This window comes from Saimiri boliviensis, chromosome 8 (genome assembly GCF_048565385.1).
Source record: "Saimiri boliviensis isolate mSaiBol1 chromosome 8, mSaiBol1.pri, whole genome shotgun sequence".
NCBI lineage: Eukaryota > Metazoa > Chordata > Mammalia > Primates > Cebidae > Saimiri > Saimiri boliviensis.
Window position 1 is genome coordinate 23,192,079 of NC_133456.1, and position 16,842 is coordinate 23,208,920.

The 16,842-nt window shown below is 45.2% G+C and overlaps 1 protein-coding gene across 1 annotated transcript in view; it reads right to left on the reverse strand.

The window, feature by feature from the left end:
• RAB7A (RAB7A, member RAS oncogene family) overlaps positions 1–16,574 on the reverse strand; it is a 79,381-nt gene extending 62,807 nt beyond the window's left edge. The window contains exon 1 of the mRNA XM_003926141.4: positions 16,358–16,574. The gene's annotated coding sequence lies outside the window, so the exon portion shown is untranslated. The remainder of the gene's footprint in view (positions 1–16,357) is intronic.
• Positions 16,575–16,842: the final 268 nt, after the last annotated feature.

Consider the following 16,842-nt stretch of genomic DNA (forward strand, 5'->3'; position numbering starts at 1 on the left):
GAACAAGTTATACTCACTTTACATTTATTTTTTTTTTTTGAGACGGAGTTTCGCTCTTTTTACCCAGGCTGGAGTGCAATGGCGCAACCTCGGTTTACCGCAACCTCCGCCTCCTGGGTTCAGGCAATTCTCCTGCCTCAGCCTCCTGAGTAGCTGGGATTACAGGCACGCACAACCATGCCCAGCCAATTTTTTGTATTTTCAGTAGAGATGGGGTTTCACCTTATTGACCAGGATGGTCTCGATCTCTTGATCTCGTGATCCACCCACTTCGGCCTCCCAAAGTGCTGGGATTACAGGCTTGAGCCACCGCGCCTGGCCTTCACTTTACATTTATTACCGTATAAAGCTCATTTTTTCCAAATACAGCTGCATTTACATACTTTTAAAAGAAAAAAATTAAAATTAAAAACTGTGGTTTTGTAGGTCAAAAAACAGCAATTCTGTAGGGTTCAATATTGTCCCTAAGTAGGTAGGAATTGAGGCGGCACTTGCTTTCAAATTTTCCTTTTGTACAACTGGATTTATTACATATACTATTGCCTATTAACAAAAAAGTGAAAAACTGTCCTGAAGCCTACTATCACATCTTATTATTTCATACTATATCATCCTCTCTGGTAGGTGATTCTTCATGTCAGGTAGCCAACCAGAAAAATTCCTCCAGGGCAGAAACCATCTTCCTCCTCTGGCATCTCTCTACCATAGCATCTGGCACAATGCATCTTCTGGGTACCTGCATGCTGACTACCTTTCCACTTACCCTGTATCACTAGAGGGTAGTGAGTATAGGAGAGTGTGGTGGTTCCTACCACAGCAGGGGGAAGGAGAAAAACTAAACTAACTTCTTTGATTTCAATATACACTGTTTGACTTGTCCTTTGAACAGGTGAAGTTTTTCACTAACTGTATATACCATCTGTACAGGGATGGGGGTGCACTGCAGGGTCAGCCAATACATGCTCACCTCCCTCTTATACTCACAAAAATCTTTCAATATTCCCTCACCTCCACACTTGCCTAACAGAAAACTGGCCATTAGGTTCTACCCTCCTCATAGACAGCCCTCCTTCCCTCTCCCCAGACGATCATGGGTGCTCCACAACTCAGGATGCCTTTATAAACTCACAGTACTGCAAGCCGCAAAAGAGAGCCATTTGGCAGGAACAGGTGAACAGTTGCACGTACACAAGATTTCATATACAACATGCAGAAATGATTAGCTATGCCTTTAGAAGACAACAAGAGGAAAAAAGGAAGACTTCACTGATGCAATGTACTTTCTTCCTGTCTTTAACAGGCAACTGTTTTGTTCAATTCAGACTGCTAACATGTCTGCAACATCCCTGAAAATAAAGACTGGCCCAATGGTCTACTCTTAATCATGAAAATTAATTAACCCCCTCTTTATCTGTTAAAATAAATAAGGCAGAAAAGAAACATTTGTGGCAAAAGAAACATTTTCAATGTAGGTGAAACCTGGGAAATTCCTATGGAACTGGACATTAATAACCTTCCACCAGGAATGATAAACCTAATGTGTCAAAGTTAGACAACAGTTAACAGTAAAAATCCATCTAAATTACAGATTATGAAATGACTATGTATGTTCAAATACTGAAGAAAAAAAAAGACTGGAGAAAGCAAAACACGAAATGCTTAGAGGTTTCATGAACCTAATTAAAAATCTAATACTTGGGCCCAGAATGGTGACTCACACCTGTAATCCCAGCACTTTGGGAGGCTGAGGCAGGCGGATCACAAGGTCAGGGGTTCGAGACCAACCTGACCAACATGGGTAAACACTGTCTTCTGCTTAAAAATACAAAAATTAGCCAGGCATGGTGGCATGCACCTGTAATCCCAGCTACTTGGAAGGCGGAGGCAGGAGAATCCACTTGAACTCGGGAGGCAGAGGTTGCAGTGAGCTGACATTGCGCCATTGCACTCCAGCCTGCTCAACAGAGCGAGACTCCGTCTCAAACAAGTAAATATATAAAATAAAATAATAATAATTAGCTGGGCACAGTGGCACACAACTGTGAGCCCAGCTACTTAGGACACTGAGGCAGGAGGATCACTTGAGCTACAGGCTGCAGTGAGCTGTGTTCACGCTACTATACTCCAGCATGGGCAACAGTGAGACCCCATCTCAAAAAATTAAAATATAAAATAGCCGGGCGCGGTGGCTCAAGCCTGTAATCCCAGCACTTTGGGAGGCTGAGGCGGGTGGATCACGAGGTCAAGAGATTGAGACCATCCTGGTCAACAAGGTGAAACCCCGTCTCTACTAAAAAAAAAAAATACAAAAAATTAGCTGGGCATAGTGGTGTGTGCCTGTAATCCCAGCTACTCAGGAGGCTGAGGCAGGAGAATTGCTTGAATCCAGGAGGCGGAGGTTGCGGTGAGCCGAGATCGCGCCATTGCACTCCAGCCTGGGTAACAAGAGCGAAAACTCCGTCTCCAAAAAAATAAATAAATAAAAAATAAATAAAATAAATAAAATAAAGAACAAATCATTAAAGGGAGGGGTTCTAAAGACAGGAGAAAGCTGGGCATGGTGGTTCACTCCTGTAATCCTAGCACTTTGGGAGGCCAAAGTAGAAGGATCACTGGAGCCCTGGAGTTTGAGACCAGCCTGGGCAACTTGGTAAAACCCCATCTCTAAAAAAAAGAAAAATACAGGCCGGGCGCGGTGGCTCAAGCCTGTAATCCCAGCACTTTGGGAGGCTGAGGCGGGTGGATCACGAGGTGGAGAGATCGAGACCATCCTGGTCAACATGGTGAAACCCCGTCTCTACGAAAAATACAAAAAACTAGCTGGGCGTGGTGGCACATGCCTGTAATCCCAGCTACTCAGGGGGCTGAGGCAGGAGAATTGCCTGAGCCCAGGAGGCGGAGGTTGCGGTGAGCCGAGATCGCGCCATTGCACTCCAGCCTGGGTAACAAGAGCGAAACTCCATCTCAAAAAAAAAATAAAAATAAAAATAAAATTAAAAAAAAAAAAAAAGAAAGAAAGAAAAATACAAAAAATTAGCCAGATGTAGTAGCATGTGCCTGTAGTCCCAGCTACTGGGGAGATTGAGATGAGAGGATCACCTAAGCCTGGGAAGTCATAGCTGCCGTGAGCCATGATAGCACCAATGCACTCTAGCCCAGGTGACAGAGTGAGACCCTGTCTGAAGAAAAAAAAAGAGATAACAATAGGTTTCTCACACATGTAATTCAAGCACTTTGGGAGGTTGAGAACAGTGGATCGCTTGAGTTCAGGAGTTCAAGACCAGCCTAGGCAACATGGTAAAAAAAATCCCATCTCTATCAAAAACATAAAAAATGGCCAGGCGCGGTGGCTCAGCCTGTAATCTCAGCACTTTGGGAGGCCGAGGCGGGTGGATCACGAGGTCAAGAGATCGAGACCATCCCGGTCAACATGGTGAAACCCCGTCTCTACTAAAAATACAAAAAATTAGCTGGGCATGGTGGCGTGTGCCTGTAATCCCAGCTACTCAGGAGGCTGAGGCAGGAGAATTGCCTGAACCCAGGAGGCGGAGGTTGCGGTGAGCCGAGATTGCGCCATTGCACTCCAGCCTGGGGTAACAAGAGCGAAACTCCGTCTCAAAAGAAAAAAAAAAAAAAAAAAAAAAAAAAATTAGCTGGTGCATGGTGGTGCACACCTCTAGTCCCAGCTATTTGGGAGGCTAAGGTGGGAGGATCACTTCAGCCTGGGAGGCAGAGGCTGCAGTGAGCTGGGGTTGCATCATCACTGTATTCAGCCTGGGTGACAGAGCGAGATTCTATCTCAAAAAAAAAGCAAGTTTCTTAGGATAAGAAGGTGATTAGTGAGTAAAGATGGGCAACCCAGTAACTATAATGAAGCTCTTTTTATCATTTAAATAACCAGCTGATTTGCAGAAAGAGAATCTACAAATGACAGTTATTTCCCCCAATAGCTATTACACATTATAAGCCAAGTAAGATACTAGTGCTATTTCCCAAGTATTTCCTACTCTGTGCCTTCCAAGTCCACACATTCACAATTGATTCCTTGTGTGGTGTGACTCATTTTGGCCAATGAACTGTAAGCAAAAGTAACATGAAATAATGTGTCATTCCTGTGCTGGAATTTAACTGTAGGAACAAAAGCCTCCCATCTTTATCCCTTTGCCAAGACAGCCAGCAATATTCCTATCACAGCTGCTCCTTCGGCTGGAGTAAGAATGATGCAGACTGCCGGGCGCGGTGGCTCAAGCCTGTAATCCCAGCACTTTGGGAGGCCGAGGCGGGTGGATCACGAGGTCGAGAGATCGAGACCATCCTGGTCAACCTGGTGAAACCCCGTCTCTACTAAAAATACAAAAAATTAGCTGGGCATGGTGGCACGTGCCTGTAATCCCAGCTACTCAGGAGGCTGAGGCAGGAGAACTGCCTGAACCCAGGAGGCGCAGGTTGCGGTGAGCCGAGATCGCGCCATTGCACTCCAGCCTGGGTACCAAGAGCGAAACTCCGTCTCAAAAAAAAAAAAATAAAGAATGATGCAGAGCCTCTAGAAAAACCTATGCTCTTTTTGACCGGTTTGGGGTTATTAGTTACTACAGCATAACCTAGCTTATTCTGATAGTGCCTGAAGATTTGCCACCTGAAAATTTATATTTCAAAAGAAACAGACCAGTCTGAATATCCCTCTTTTTAAAACATTTAGATAAAACTGAACAATAAAATTTATAAAGGCTGTTCTTCCACAGAAGATGCTATTATTCTTTTGCCATTATTAAAGAATTATGTTAACTTAGAATACTGGATGATACTCCCAGTCCCACTAACGCAGTCGCTCCAAGATACTGACCGTGACCTTTTGGTCCATTTCCTCATCTGAAAAAAAAAAATGACAAAGCAAATGCTGCTTACATTTGTGAAGCTTAAACAAGGTAACAACCTCTACAAAATGTAAATACATTGTTTATGTACTTTGTTCTGAGTATTACATTCCTGCTGGGAGGGAAAAAGCGAAGGCAACTTACACAAAGAAGCAAGTCCCCTGGAAGGCAATTCTTGTGAAGAGAACTTTGCTTCTAGATCAGCAGATTCTTCCATACAATGTACCACTGTTCTCAAACTTTCTAAACCCAGGTACTAAACCAAAAGTTTAGTCTCTAATGAGAGACCACGATGACTGGTGCCTTTTCTTCTTTTTGTTAAGATATGAACTGGAAAGCAAGACAGCCAGTAAAACAGAGAGTTACATAAGAACTATTTTCAATAGCTGGAAGCTTTTGATATCAACCCTAGATTATCTCAGGCACTAAATCAGTAAAACAGACTGCCCATAAATTGCTAAGGGGAGCAAATAGGCTGGCTAAAGAGGAAAACTAAATGAACTGCTCTCTTCCTCTATCCCACCCTCTCTAACCAGCTCCCATGTTTAACTTTTCATTAAAGCCACTTCTGAGGAAGCAACTCTGAAAGTTTAAGCACAACGCTTGTAGTATTTCAGTCCTGGCCCACTAAGCTCCTAATGTATGGTTTCTTTGGACAAATTACAACATCAAAGCCATTCCTCACCCTTAACTGGAGGTTCAGGTGAGAAGATTATGCCTTGCCTATTCCAGCATTACGGAATGAAGTGCCACTTGGTTGAACTTAAATCCTCCAACATAGCATTACAGTGCCTGCCCTCCCCACTAGGATCTGGTTCCCATACATATAACCATTCCCAATTTAGAGCTACTGCAATCCCTACATCCATTCACTGACTCATGCCATTCCTTCCAACTATAATGGTTTCCCAACTCTCACCTGCCTACCCTTTTATTTAAAAATCCACTCAACATGTCCCTCACCACCCCAGACACTGAACAATTTAGCATTTTCTTTAAATAAATGAGTCTCATCCACCCTGTGTTTACAATTATTTCTGAATAATTCCCCACAGGGGCCAACAGTGTTTTCTTAAAGAAGAGAAGAAAAATCTGTTAAATGAACACAGAACACATAGTTCATCATTCAGGAAAGCTACAGATATTAACCACTGACCCACAAGCATAACTTGCATGCTATAAACAGTAACTTACTCTGCAAAGTTAGAACTGGAAATTTTTTTTTTTTTTTTTTTTTTTTTTTTTGAGACAGAGTTTTTGCTCTTGTTACCCAGGCTGGAGTGCAATGGTGCGATCTCGGTTCACCGCAACCTCTGCCTCCCGGGTTCAGGCAATTCTCCTGCCTCAGCCTCCTGAGTAGCTGGGATTACAGGCACGTGCCACCATGCCCAGCTAATGTTTTGTATTTTTAGTAGAGACGGGGTTTCACCACGTTGACCAGGATGGTCTCGATCTCTTGACCTTGTGATCCACCCGCCTCGGCCTCCCAAAGTGCTGGGATTACAGGCTTGAGCCACCGTGCCCGGCCAGAACTGGAAAATTTTTAAACAAAAGTTTAGTACTATTTTGAGATTAGAATAGTGATTCATCCCTGTCCTCAAGTGGTTTAGAGTTGGAAAAGAGGCAAAGTCATGTAATATTATTTCAATCAAACTAAGGTCTATAGTGGATACACAAAGCTGAAAAGTACACAGCCAAAAAGCTGGTGGTCAAAGGCCTGCTAGTAACTGAAAGGTCAGTCAGAATACGCAAAACAGACCTATTTCTAGCATATGTATGAAAGAATGTGATATTTTAAGGGTTCAAGTGTCTGACCAAAAAAAATAAGTTTGAATGAAAGCACTGTCTACTATGGCTACATTTATACGCCACAGTTTACTCTTTTTTTTTTTTTTTTTGAGATAAGAGTCTTGCTCTGTGGCCAGGTGCCAGGCTGGATTGCAGTGGCAGGATCTCACCTCACTGCAACCTCCGCCTCCCGGGTTCAAGCAATTCTCCTGCCTCAGCCTCCTGAGTAGCTGGGATTACAGGCGCATGCCACCACACCCAGCTAATATTTGTATTTCCAGTAGAGATGGGGTTTCACCATATTGGCCAGGATGGTCTTGATCTCTTGACCTCGTGATCCGCCCGCTTCAGCCTCCCAAAGTGCTGGGATTACAGGCGTGAGCCACCGCGCCTGGCCACAGATTATTCTTATAGGTCAATTCCACCACCAGGAATGGACTCCAGACTACAAAAGTAATAAACTATGCGCCACTACAGAACACTAACTGCTCACTCACTGGACTGAAGCACTGCTTTCCTTTCTTTTTCTTTCTCTCTCTTTTTTTTTTTTTTTTTTTTTGAGACGGAGTTTCGCTCTTGTTACCCAGGCTGGAGTGCAATGACGCGATCTCGGCTCACCGCAACCTCTGCCTCCCGGGTTCAGGCAATTCTCCTGCCTCAGCCTCCTGAGTAGCTGGGATTACAGGCATGCGCCACCATGCCCAGCTAATTTTTTTTTTTTTTTTTTTTTTTTTTTTTTTGAGACGGAGTTTCGCTCTTGTTACCCAGGCTGGAGTGCAATGGCGCGATCTCGGCTCACCGCAACCTCCGCCTCCTGGGTTCAGGCAATTCTCCTGCCTCAGCCTCCTGAGTAGCTGGGATTACAGGCACGCGCCACCATGCCCAGCTAATTTTTTGTATTTTTAGTAGAGACGGGGTTTCACCACGTTGACCAGGTTGGTCTCGATCTCTCGACCTTGTGATCCACCCGCCTCGGCCTCCCAAAGTGCTGGGATTACAGGCTTGAGCCACCGCGCCCGGCCTTTTTTTTTTTTTTTTTTAATGAGACGGAGTTTCACTCGTTACCCAGGCTGGAGTGCAATGGCGCGATCTCGGCTCACCGCAACCTCCGCCTCCTGGGCTCAGGCAATTCTCCTGCCTCAGCCTCCTAAGTAGCTGGGATTACAGGCACGTGCCACCACGCCCAGCTAGTTTTTTGTATTTTTAGTAGAGACGGGGTTTCACCATGTTGACCAGGATGGTCTCGATCTCTCGACCTCGTGATCCACCCGCCTCGGCCTCCCAAAGTGCTGGGATTACAGGCTTGAGCCACCGCGCCTGGCTAATTTTTTGTATTTTTAGTAGAGCTGGGGTTTCACCATGTTGACCAGGATGGTCTCGATCTCTTGACCTCGTGATCCACCTGCCTCGGCCTCCCAAAGTGCTGGGATTACAGGCGTGAGCCACCGCACCAGGCCAGTCTTTTTTTATTTTATTTATTTATTTTTTTTTTGAGACGGAGTTTCGCTCTCGTTACCCAGGCTGGAGTGCAATGGCGCGATCTCAGCTCACCGCAACCTCCCCCTCCGGGGTTCAGGCAATTCTCCTGCCTCAGCCTCCTCAGTAGCTGGGATTACAGGCACGCGCCACCATGCCCAGTTAATTTTTTGTATTTTTAGTAGAGACGGGGTTTCACCATGTTGACCAGGATGGTCTCAATCTCTCGACCTCGTGATCCACCCGTCTCGGCCTCCCAAAGTGCTGGGATTACAGGCTTGAGCCACCGTGCCCGGCCTTTTTTATTTTTTTAAGACAGTGTCTCATTCTGTTGCCCAGTCTAGAGTGCAGTGGCACAATCTCAGCTCCACCTCCTGAGTTCAAGGGATTCTCACACAACATCCACCTCTCTGGTTCAGCTCCATCTCCTGGGCTCAAGCAATTCTCATGTCTCAGCCTCCCAAGGAGCTGGGATTGCAAGTGCCCACCACCATGCCTGATTAATTTTGTGTATTTTTAGTAGACACGGGGTTTCACCATGTTGGCCAGGCTGATCTCAAACTCTTGGTCTCAAGTGATCTGCCCACCTTGGCCTCCCAAAGTGCTAGGATTACAGGCGTCAGCCACCGTGCCTGGCCGAACCTCTGCTTCTGACTCCAACGGATTTAAGCAGCATTTAAAAAGAGGTAGTCTCAAACTGTGACACATTTTACCCCAGGACAACCTTCCCCAGTCCCTTGAGGTTCCCCTACACAGGGTATACCATGGTGCCAAAAAGAAATGGGTTTGTACCAGAAAAACTTAATATTAAAAAGACAAAAAGTTACAAGTGCTAGCAAGGATGTGGAATATTTGAACTTCCCATATACTGCTTGTGGGAGTGCACGCTGGTACAACTTTTAAAACTGGCCATATTGACTAGAGTAGAATAGATAATTTTATGAGCTGAACTGAAATTGTCCACTTGAAATTCTTATTTTGAAATCCTAATACTCAATACTTCAGAATGTGACTTATTTGGAGACAGGGCCTTTAAAGAGGTAACTGAGGTTAAGTAAGGTCATGAGGGTGGGCCTCAATCCAATATGGCTGGTTTCCTAAATGAATTAGGACACGGACAATACAGAGGAAAGATCATGCAAAGATATAGGGAAGAGAAGACAGTTATGTACAAACCAAGAAGAGGCTTCAGAAGAAACCAATCTTGCCAACAGCTTGACCTCAAATTTCTGACCTTCAGAATTGAGAAAATAAATTTCCGTTTAAACCACTCTATCTGTGATACTTGTTATGGCAGCCCTAACAAATGAATACAGACACATACCCTAAAACTGAGTCTTTTTTACTTAAATATATTATCATATATCACATAATACTACTGAGCAATAAAAACTCCAGTTACAACTGCACATAACAACACAAAGCCTCACAAACAACACTGAGTCAAAGAAACCAGACAGAGAAGAATACACAGTGTATGATTCCATTTACACAAAATCCGAATCAGGTAAAATTAGTCTACAGTTCTAGAAATCAGAAGACTCACTACCCAAGCATCAGGTCATGATAATGACTTAATGGAGATATAAGATGGCCTCTGGGTTTGTAAAAATTTTCCAGGCTGTTCACTTGTTTCTGCACTTTTCTGTATATATGTATGTTTACTAAAATAAACATATGATAAATTACTTGAAAATACAGGCAATAATGTACTTATCCAGTGTTACCATGGCAAATAAACCTTACTCTGGACCTGGATGCATCAGGTTCCTCACTTGCTACCATTAATCATTTGAAAAATACAGCTATTCCCATGATCCCTAGCTTCTCAACATTCAGTATCTACTAGGAGAAGTATCACGGGTCACAAGACACAAGAGTGTCCAGTCTCCTCCACAGTTAAATTCTCACATCATTTTTGGGGAGAGTTCAATTTCTTTTTTTTTTTTTTTTTCTTTTCTTTTTTGAGACAGAGTCTTGCTTTGCCCCCCCCATGCTGGAGTGCAGTGGCGTGAACACGTGTCACTGCAGCCTTAAACTCCTGGAATCAAGTGATGCTCTCTCCTTAGTCTCCCACGTACCTGGAACCACAGGTGTACCACCATACCCACCTAATTTTTTTTTCTTCTTTGTAGAGATGGGGCTTCACTTTGTTGCCCAGGCTGGTATTGAACTCCTGGGCTCAAGCAATCCTCCTGCCTCACCCTCCTAAAGTGCTGGGATTATAGGCATGAGCATTTCTTTTTTTTTTTTTTTTTGAGACGGAGTTTCGCTCTTGTTACCCAGGCTGGAGTGCAATGGCACGATCTCGGCTCACCGCAACCTCCGCCTCCTGGGTTCAGGCAATTCTCCTGCCTCAGCCTCCTGAGTAGCTGGGATTACAGGCACGTGCCACCATGCCCAGCTAATTTTTTGTATTTTTAGTAGAGACGGGGTTTCACTATGTTGACCGGGATGGTCTTGATCTCTTGACCTCGTGATCCACCCGTCTCGGCCTCCCAAAGTGCTGGGATTACAGGCTTGAGCCACCGCGCCCAGCCCTTTTTTTCTTTTCTTTTTTTTTTTTTTTTTAATGAGACGGAGTTTCACTCTTGTTACCCAGGCTGGAGTGCAATGGCGCGATCTCGGCTCACCGCAACCTCCGCCTCCTGGATTCAGGCAATTCTCCTGCCTCAGCCTCCTGAGTAGCTGGGATTACAGGCACGCGCCACCATGCCCAGCTAATTTTTTGTATTTTTAGTAGAGACGGGGTTTCACCATGTTGACCAGGATGGTCTCGATCTCTCGACCTCGTGATCCACCCGCCTCGGCCTCCCAAAGTGCTGGGATTACAGGCTTGAGCCACCGCTCCCGGCAGGCATGAGCATTTCTATAAGGTGTGAAATGATGTGGTCTTTAGGGCACTTGCCTACAACGGAAAGGCAGGATGGTACATCAGAAAGAGCACTGAGCTAACAGACCTAGACTGATATGCCAGCTGAGCCACCAGAGCATCCACCCTCCACTATCTCAGGCAGATACATAGAACAGTTGTGAGCACCAAATGAAATCATATGTAAACTACAAGCACCACAGAAATATTAAAAAGCATTTAAAGGCAAATGTTGTGTAGGAAGGTTTCTACAAAATCTTACTGCTCTTTTAACCACCACCAACATGGTGCAGGTCAGAGGATTTAAGAGTGGGTTTTAAATGATCTGTAGTTATCTCAGGGATCCCCCTATCTGTAAGTGCATGGAAGAACTGCTGGTAGGCAGACTGAATATCATATACAGGGATGCTATTTTTCATAAAGTTTATGCTGGGTTATTTAAGGTTAATTCATAGCAGCTTTGTAACTATGTACTCTCAAATAATTCAAACTAAGAAGTTTATCAAATGGAAACCAACTTTTTATTACACTTATATTCCAATATTGGAAATAAATGATATAACTATTTATTTCACTAAGTAATTTTTAAAGGACTCCTGTTTTGAAATGGTTAATGCCCAGGAGAAAGAACTAAAGCTGGAAAGGAAAGGCTGAGGGAGAAGAGAGAACCTTTCCTTTTTCTGGCAGTAGTCAAACAAGTAAGACCAACTAAGAGACGAGCAAGGCTGGAGAATTCCTCAACTGCCCTGTTCCCAGGCTTCCCTTCATAGGCTCCCTCGGATTTGCTTGGTCCTAACTGTAGGCAGCTTCAGGCGACCAGAAGTGGACAACAGAATCGGGCAAACTGATATCTTCAGCAGTGATGAAATCACCAAAACAGAGACTCCAGGCCCCATGAATTAAGTACTAGCAAATGAACAAGGCCAATACTGTAGGTCAGCACTGGAACCAATTTCCAAGCTTTCTTCCTCCCCCAAGGAGATATTTTGCAAGTAGCTATTCTTAAATATGTTCTTGTAATCACAGCCTCGGATACTAAAATTGAAACTGGTAACAGACACTGCTAAAAAGCCTGTTTTGATTTCACTCGCCACATCACTTTTACCTCTGATTCACAAATCGCAGTGACCACAATCACCATTAAGAAATGTTTTAAGGCCGGGCGCCGTGGCTCACGCCTCTAATCCCAGCACTTTGGGAGGCTGAGGCGGGTGGATCACGAGGTCAAGAGATCGAGACCATCCTGCTCAACATGGTGAAACCCCGTCTCTACTAAAAATAAAAAAACATTAGCTGGGCATGGTGGCGCGTGCCTGTAATCCCAGCTACTCAGGAGGCTGAGGCAGGAGAATTGCCTGAACCCAGGAGGCGGAGGTTGCGGTGAGCCGAGATCGCGCCATTGCACTCCAGCCTGGGCAACAAGAGCAAAAACTCTGTCTCAAAAAAAAAAAAAAAGAAAAGAAAAGAAATGTTTTAAAAATAAGTTTTAAAACACAAATACAAATTATTTTTGTCTTTAATGCCATATGGAGTAGGGGAAAAAACAGAAGAGGGAAGATAGGAGAGCAAATAACTGAAAAGATCAACACATTGCACAATGTTTCTGCAGCAAACTGCAGAGGAGCATAGAGATCTATTAGATAATATTAACAGATAAGCGTGTAGTAACACAAAGGAATGGATGCCAAAATACAGTGAGAACTAAGAGTCATCAACAGAAAGCCAATAGCTAAAAAATACGCAGGGAGGTGGGAAGTTCATTTCTAGAGCTTCAGTTGCCTTCAGAAGAAGACATTTAGTGCCAAGGGGAACCTCTGTTAAGTCTTATTCAGGAGGACTTCTAAACCTTACCTCCCCAGGCAAAGCCTGCCTACAGCTCCAAGTCCAATATCTGGTCAAATCTATTTTGGCTGTATTTGTTTAATTATATGGATGGGGAGTTAGATATTTTATCACAGGAAAAACTAAAATATTTGTGTCAAATGCCAGAGAGGAATGTCCATAAGACAACTGTCATATTTTTGTGGTCTGTGTTTGCTACATCTTTGCATACAAAGGCTAATGACGAATGTAAGAGCAAAAACGTTATTAGTAAAGATCTCTTCGAGGATGTATTCAAAGCTAATCAAATAAGCAAAACTTTTTGGCCTCACTTGGCAGTGGGGTCAGAAAACTGATTCAAAGTCACATTTTACTATCAAGCATTGTTCTCTGATTACAGGGTTTGAGAGCTTAGGCACAGCTGGCACAAAAAAAAGAAAAACAAAATTGCCCCAAGTGGTTGCTAACTACCTAGAAGGATATACTAATAAAACTACTTTTAAAGTATCTTCTGTATTCCGCCCTTCTGTTTACTAATGTTCTACCACAAATGTAAAATCCAAATCTCTTAAAGAAGGGAATCTAGAAAGTTGTGGAAGATAGGGCAGCGCAGCTTTTCTACCTAGGATGGTACTGAAACTATGGCTGGTATATTATCAGTGCTACATTAAACTTTCTTCCCAGCTGAAGAAAAAAATCCAGCATGCCAAATATATCTTTGCTAAAAGACACTGCAGTGCAACGTTAATGGCAGTGACACAGACTACCTCTTGAGTGAACAAAAAATGCCACTAAAGTTGGCCAGGCAAGATGGCTCACACCTGTAATCCCAGCACTTTGGGAGGCTGAGGGGGGCAGATCACCTGAGGTCAGGACTTCGAGACCAGTCTGCCCAACATAGAGAAACCCCATCTCTACTAAAAATACAAAATCAGTCAAGCATGGTGGTGCATGCCTGTAAACCCAGCTACTCTGGAGGCTGAGGCAGGAGAACTGCTTGAACCAGGGAGACAGCTGAGATTGCGCCACTGCACTCCACCCTGGGCAACAAGAGAGAAACTCCATCTCAAAAAAAAAAAATAAAATAAAATGCCACTAGAGCAAAAGGAGAAACAAGTTGAGTGCTGAAGGTTACTCTTTAAAAGATGAGATTAATTAGAAACTGTAACATTATCTTCTACACTCTCTGGAGAGCAAGCCATATATACAAATGCTGTTGTTAAAATTAACAAAGTCGCCGGGCGCGGTGGCTCAAGCCTGTAATCCCAGCACTTTGGGAGGCCGAGGCGGGTGGATCACGAGGTCGAGAGATCGAGACCATCCTGGTCAACATGGTGAAACCCCGTCTCTACTAAAAGTGCAAAAAATTAGCTGGGCATGGTGGCACGTGCCTGTAATCCCAGCTACTCAGGAGGCTGAGGCAGGAGAATTGCCTGAGCCCAGGAGGCGGAGGTTGCGGTGAGCCGAGATCGTGCCATTGCACTCCAGCCTGGGTAACAAGGGCGAAACTCCGTCTCAAAAAAAAAAAAAAAAAAAAAAAAAAAAAAAAAATTAACAAAGTCTTAAAGTTAGCCAGAACACCAGCCTTTGGATTACTACTGATTTACCAGTAGAGACGAGAAAATAACTCTTCCAAAAAGCCTGAAGTTATAGCGCCAAATCATTCCACAACAGAATTTCTGGCGAAGATCATTCACCTTTTAAAAATTCCTTGAGGACAGGAACCATGCCTATCTCCCTGAGTCAATATCCCACAATGCCTGATACTGTACACTGCTGATACTCAATGAATACTCAAAATACTTCATGAATGAATAAAAAGGTGCCTATCATTGCTCTCCTCTAAACTCAAACATTATATAAAGCTGCAGTACTTATTACTCACTTAAATATTTTAGGCTGGGTAGTAAAGTTTAAAAAAAAGAACACATTTGAATACAACAGGATTGTGAACACTAAGCTTTAGCTTAGCCAGTCCCTTCAGAAGTACTCCTAACTCACCTTCCAGTTCTTAAACTCAAATCTGAAAAACCTTCCCAAGTTTGAAGAAACACACTAAGAGGAGATTTTATTAATCCATGGATGAAGAAGAATCATGTGCCTCATCAGCTGCTTAAGTCACAAGGAAGAGACAAGAGCCTGTTCTTTAGGAAACCAAAGATGCAGTATTTTCAATAGGAAAGAACCAACTGGCTGGACAGCCATCAACAAAGGTTGTAAGAAAGGTTCACGAAGCAGGCTTGCCAGGCCTACGTGCAAAATTTTTCAAACCTCAATTAAGTACCCTGCCAGTATTCAAGAGCTCCTAATTCGGTGACAGTACACTACAACATGTGTGGTAAGTCGCAAATGGCATTTCTTATAGCTTTAAGGTAGAACTGATGCTACCAGACTTTCGAATGACATCAATAGAAAGAAAGCAGGTGGTGGGAGGCAGTGAGGTACAGATACTAGGTGGCAAAAGACAAACCACAAGCTTCGGGGGCACGTGAAAGCAGTATAACCTAGAAATTGAATACACTGCTCTGGACTCTTGACTGCCTAGGCTTGAAACTCTGCTTCATAACTTACTCGCTGTGTGGCCTTGGTCAAATGACTTAACCTCTCTGTTCTTCAACTTCTCACTCTGTTAAGTGGGCACAACAGTGGTACTTCAGAGGATTTATGTTTTCTTTCAACATAGAATAAACATAATGATCTGTTAAAAGGTCTGGCCACGCCGCCTAGCACACAATAAATGTTCAAACGTTTGCTGTCAGTATTCTCAATATTCCCCTTATGAACCATTAGGTAACAAGACTAAAATGAACGCAGAAAGAGGCCCCCAACACGGTCGGAATGGAAACACAACTCTACATCCAACTACCATCTTTCCTCAACTAAGCTGAAAGACTTACCTCGGGATTTACCGTAACATGCCTAAGACAAAAAGCTCCCCGTCTCCCAGCGCCTGAGGCACCTCAATGCACACAAGTATCGAGCCGAGCCCAGCACACGTGACCTGACTCACTGCCTTGACTCAGTTGCTGTCAGGGAACCTCTCCCACTAACAGGGTCAGGCTGTTCAACTGAAGAGCCGGATGGGAACGCGCGGCTCGGCCCAAGCGCCTGTGACCCATGCCCGCCAGGTGGGCACAGCGGCGGGCGGGGTGGGCTCCGACACCCTCCGGCTCGCCGCGCTAAGGAACTCCACCGGCTAGCGCGTCCTGCCGCGGCGCAGGGCCGCCCAAGTCAGGGAACGCTCTCGAGTCTCTGAGATCGACACCAACAGCAAACAGAGCGTCCGAGACTGGCGGCCGGGGTCGGCAACCCCGCCAGAGGTCACACCCGACGACCTCCGACCTCTCCAAGCCGGGCCGGGTCCGGGCCTGCTCCGGGGACCTGAGCGATGCCGAGTTTCCCCGCGAGGCCAGGGCTGGGCCCGGAGTCTGCCCAGGAGGACAGGGAGGACGCAAGGCCCTGGCGACCGTGGGGCTGAAGAGGGGGATGGGGCCAGGCCGCCGGCCGGGCTGGGCCCGCTGCTTACCGCGGCCGCTGCGCTGGGGGCTCCGGGCCGGGCGCGTAGCGAGGGCTCCCGCCGAGGAGGAGACTCAACGGAGGACAAAAGCGGAGAGGTCCAAGTTCCAGTTCCAGCGAACTCTCCTGAGCTCTCCAAGCCGCCAACTCCGCCGCTGCCGCCGCCTCAGGCTTTATGGCCAAGACTCCAAGCCCGCTCCCACTTCCGCCACCGCCGCCGCCCCGAGCGGAAGTACCTGTCACGAGACGCTCGACGCCAGGATGAGGAGGAGGAGCCCCGCCTCAACCCTGCGTCACGTTCCGGCTGCCTTGGGCCTGAGCCTGGGTCACGTGCTACAAACATGTCTGCCCCCGAGTGATAGTCCCCATCTTTGAGGCTCGTACAAGGAGCAGGACGGCGCCATGTTGGACCCACAGGCAGATTCCCTTAGCCATCCCTCCTTACTCCAGAATAAAGAATGCCAGCGAAGAGACGAGGAGGGGTAAACTGGCCGT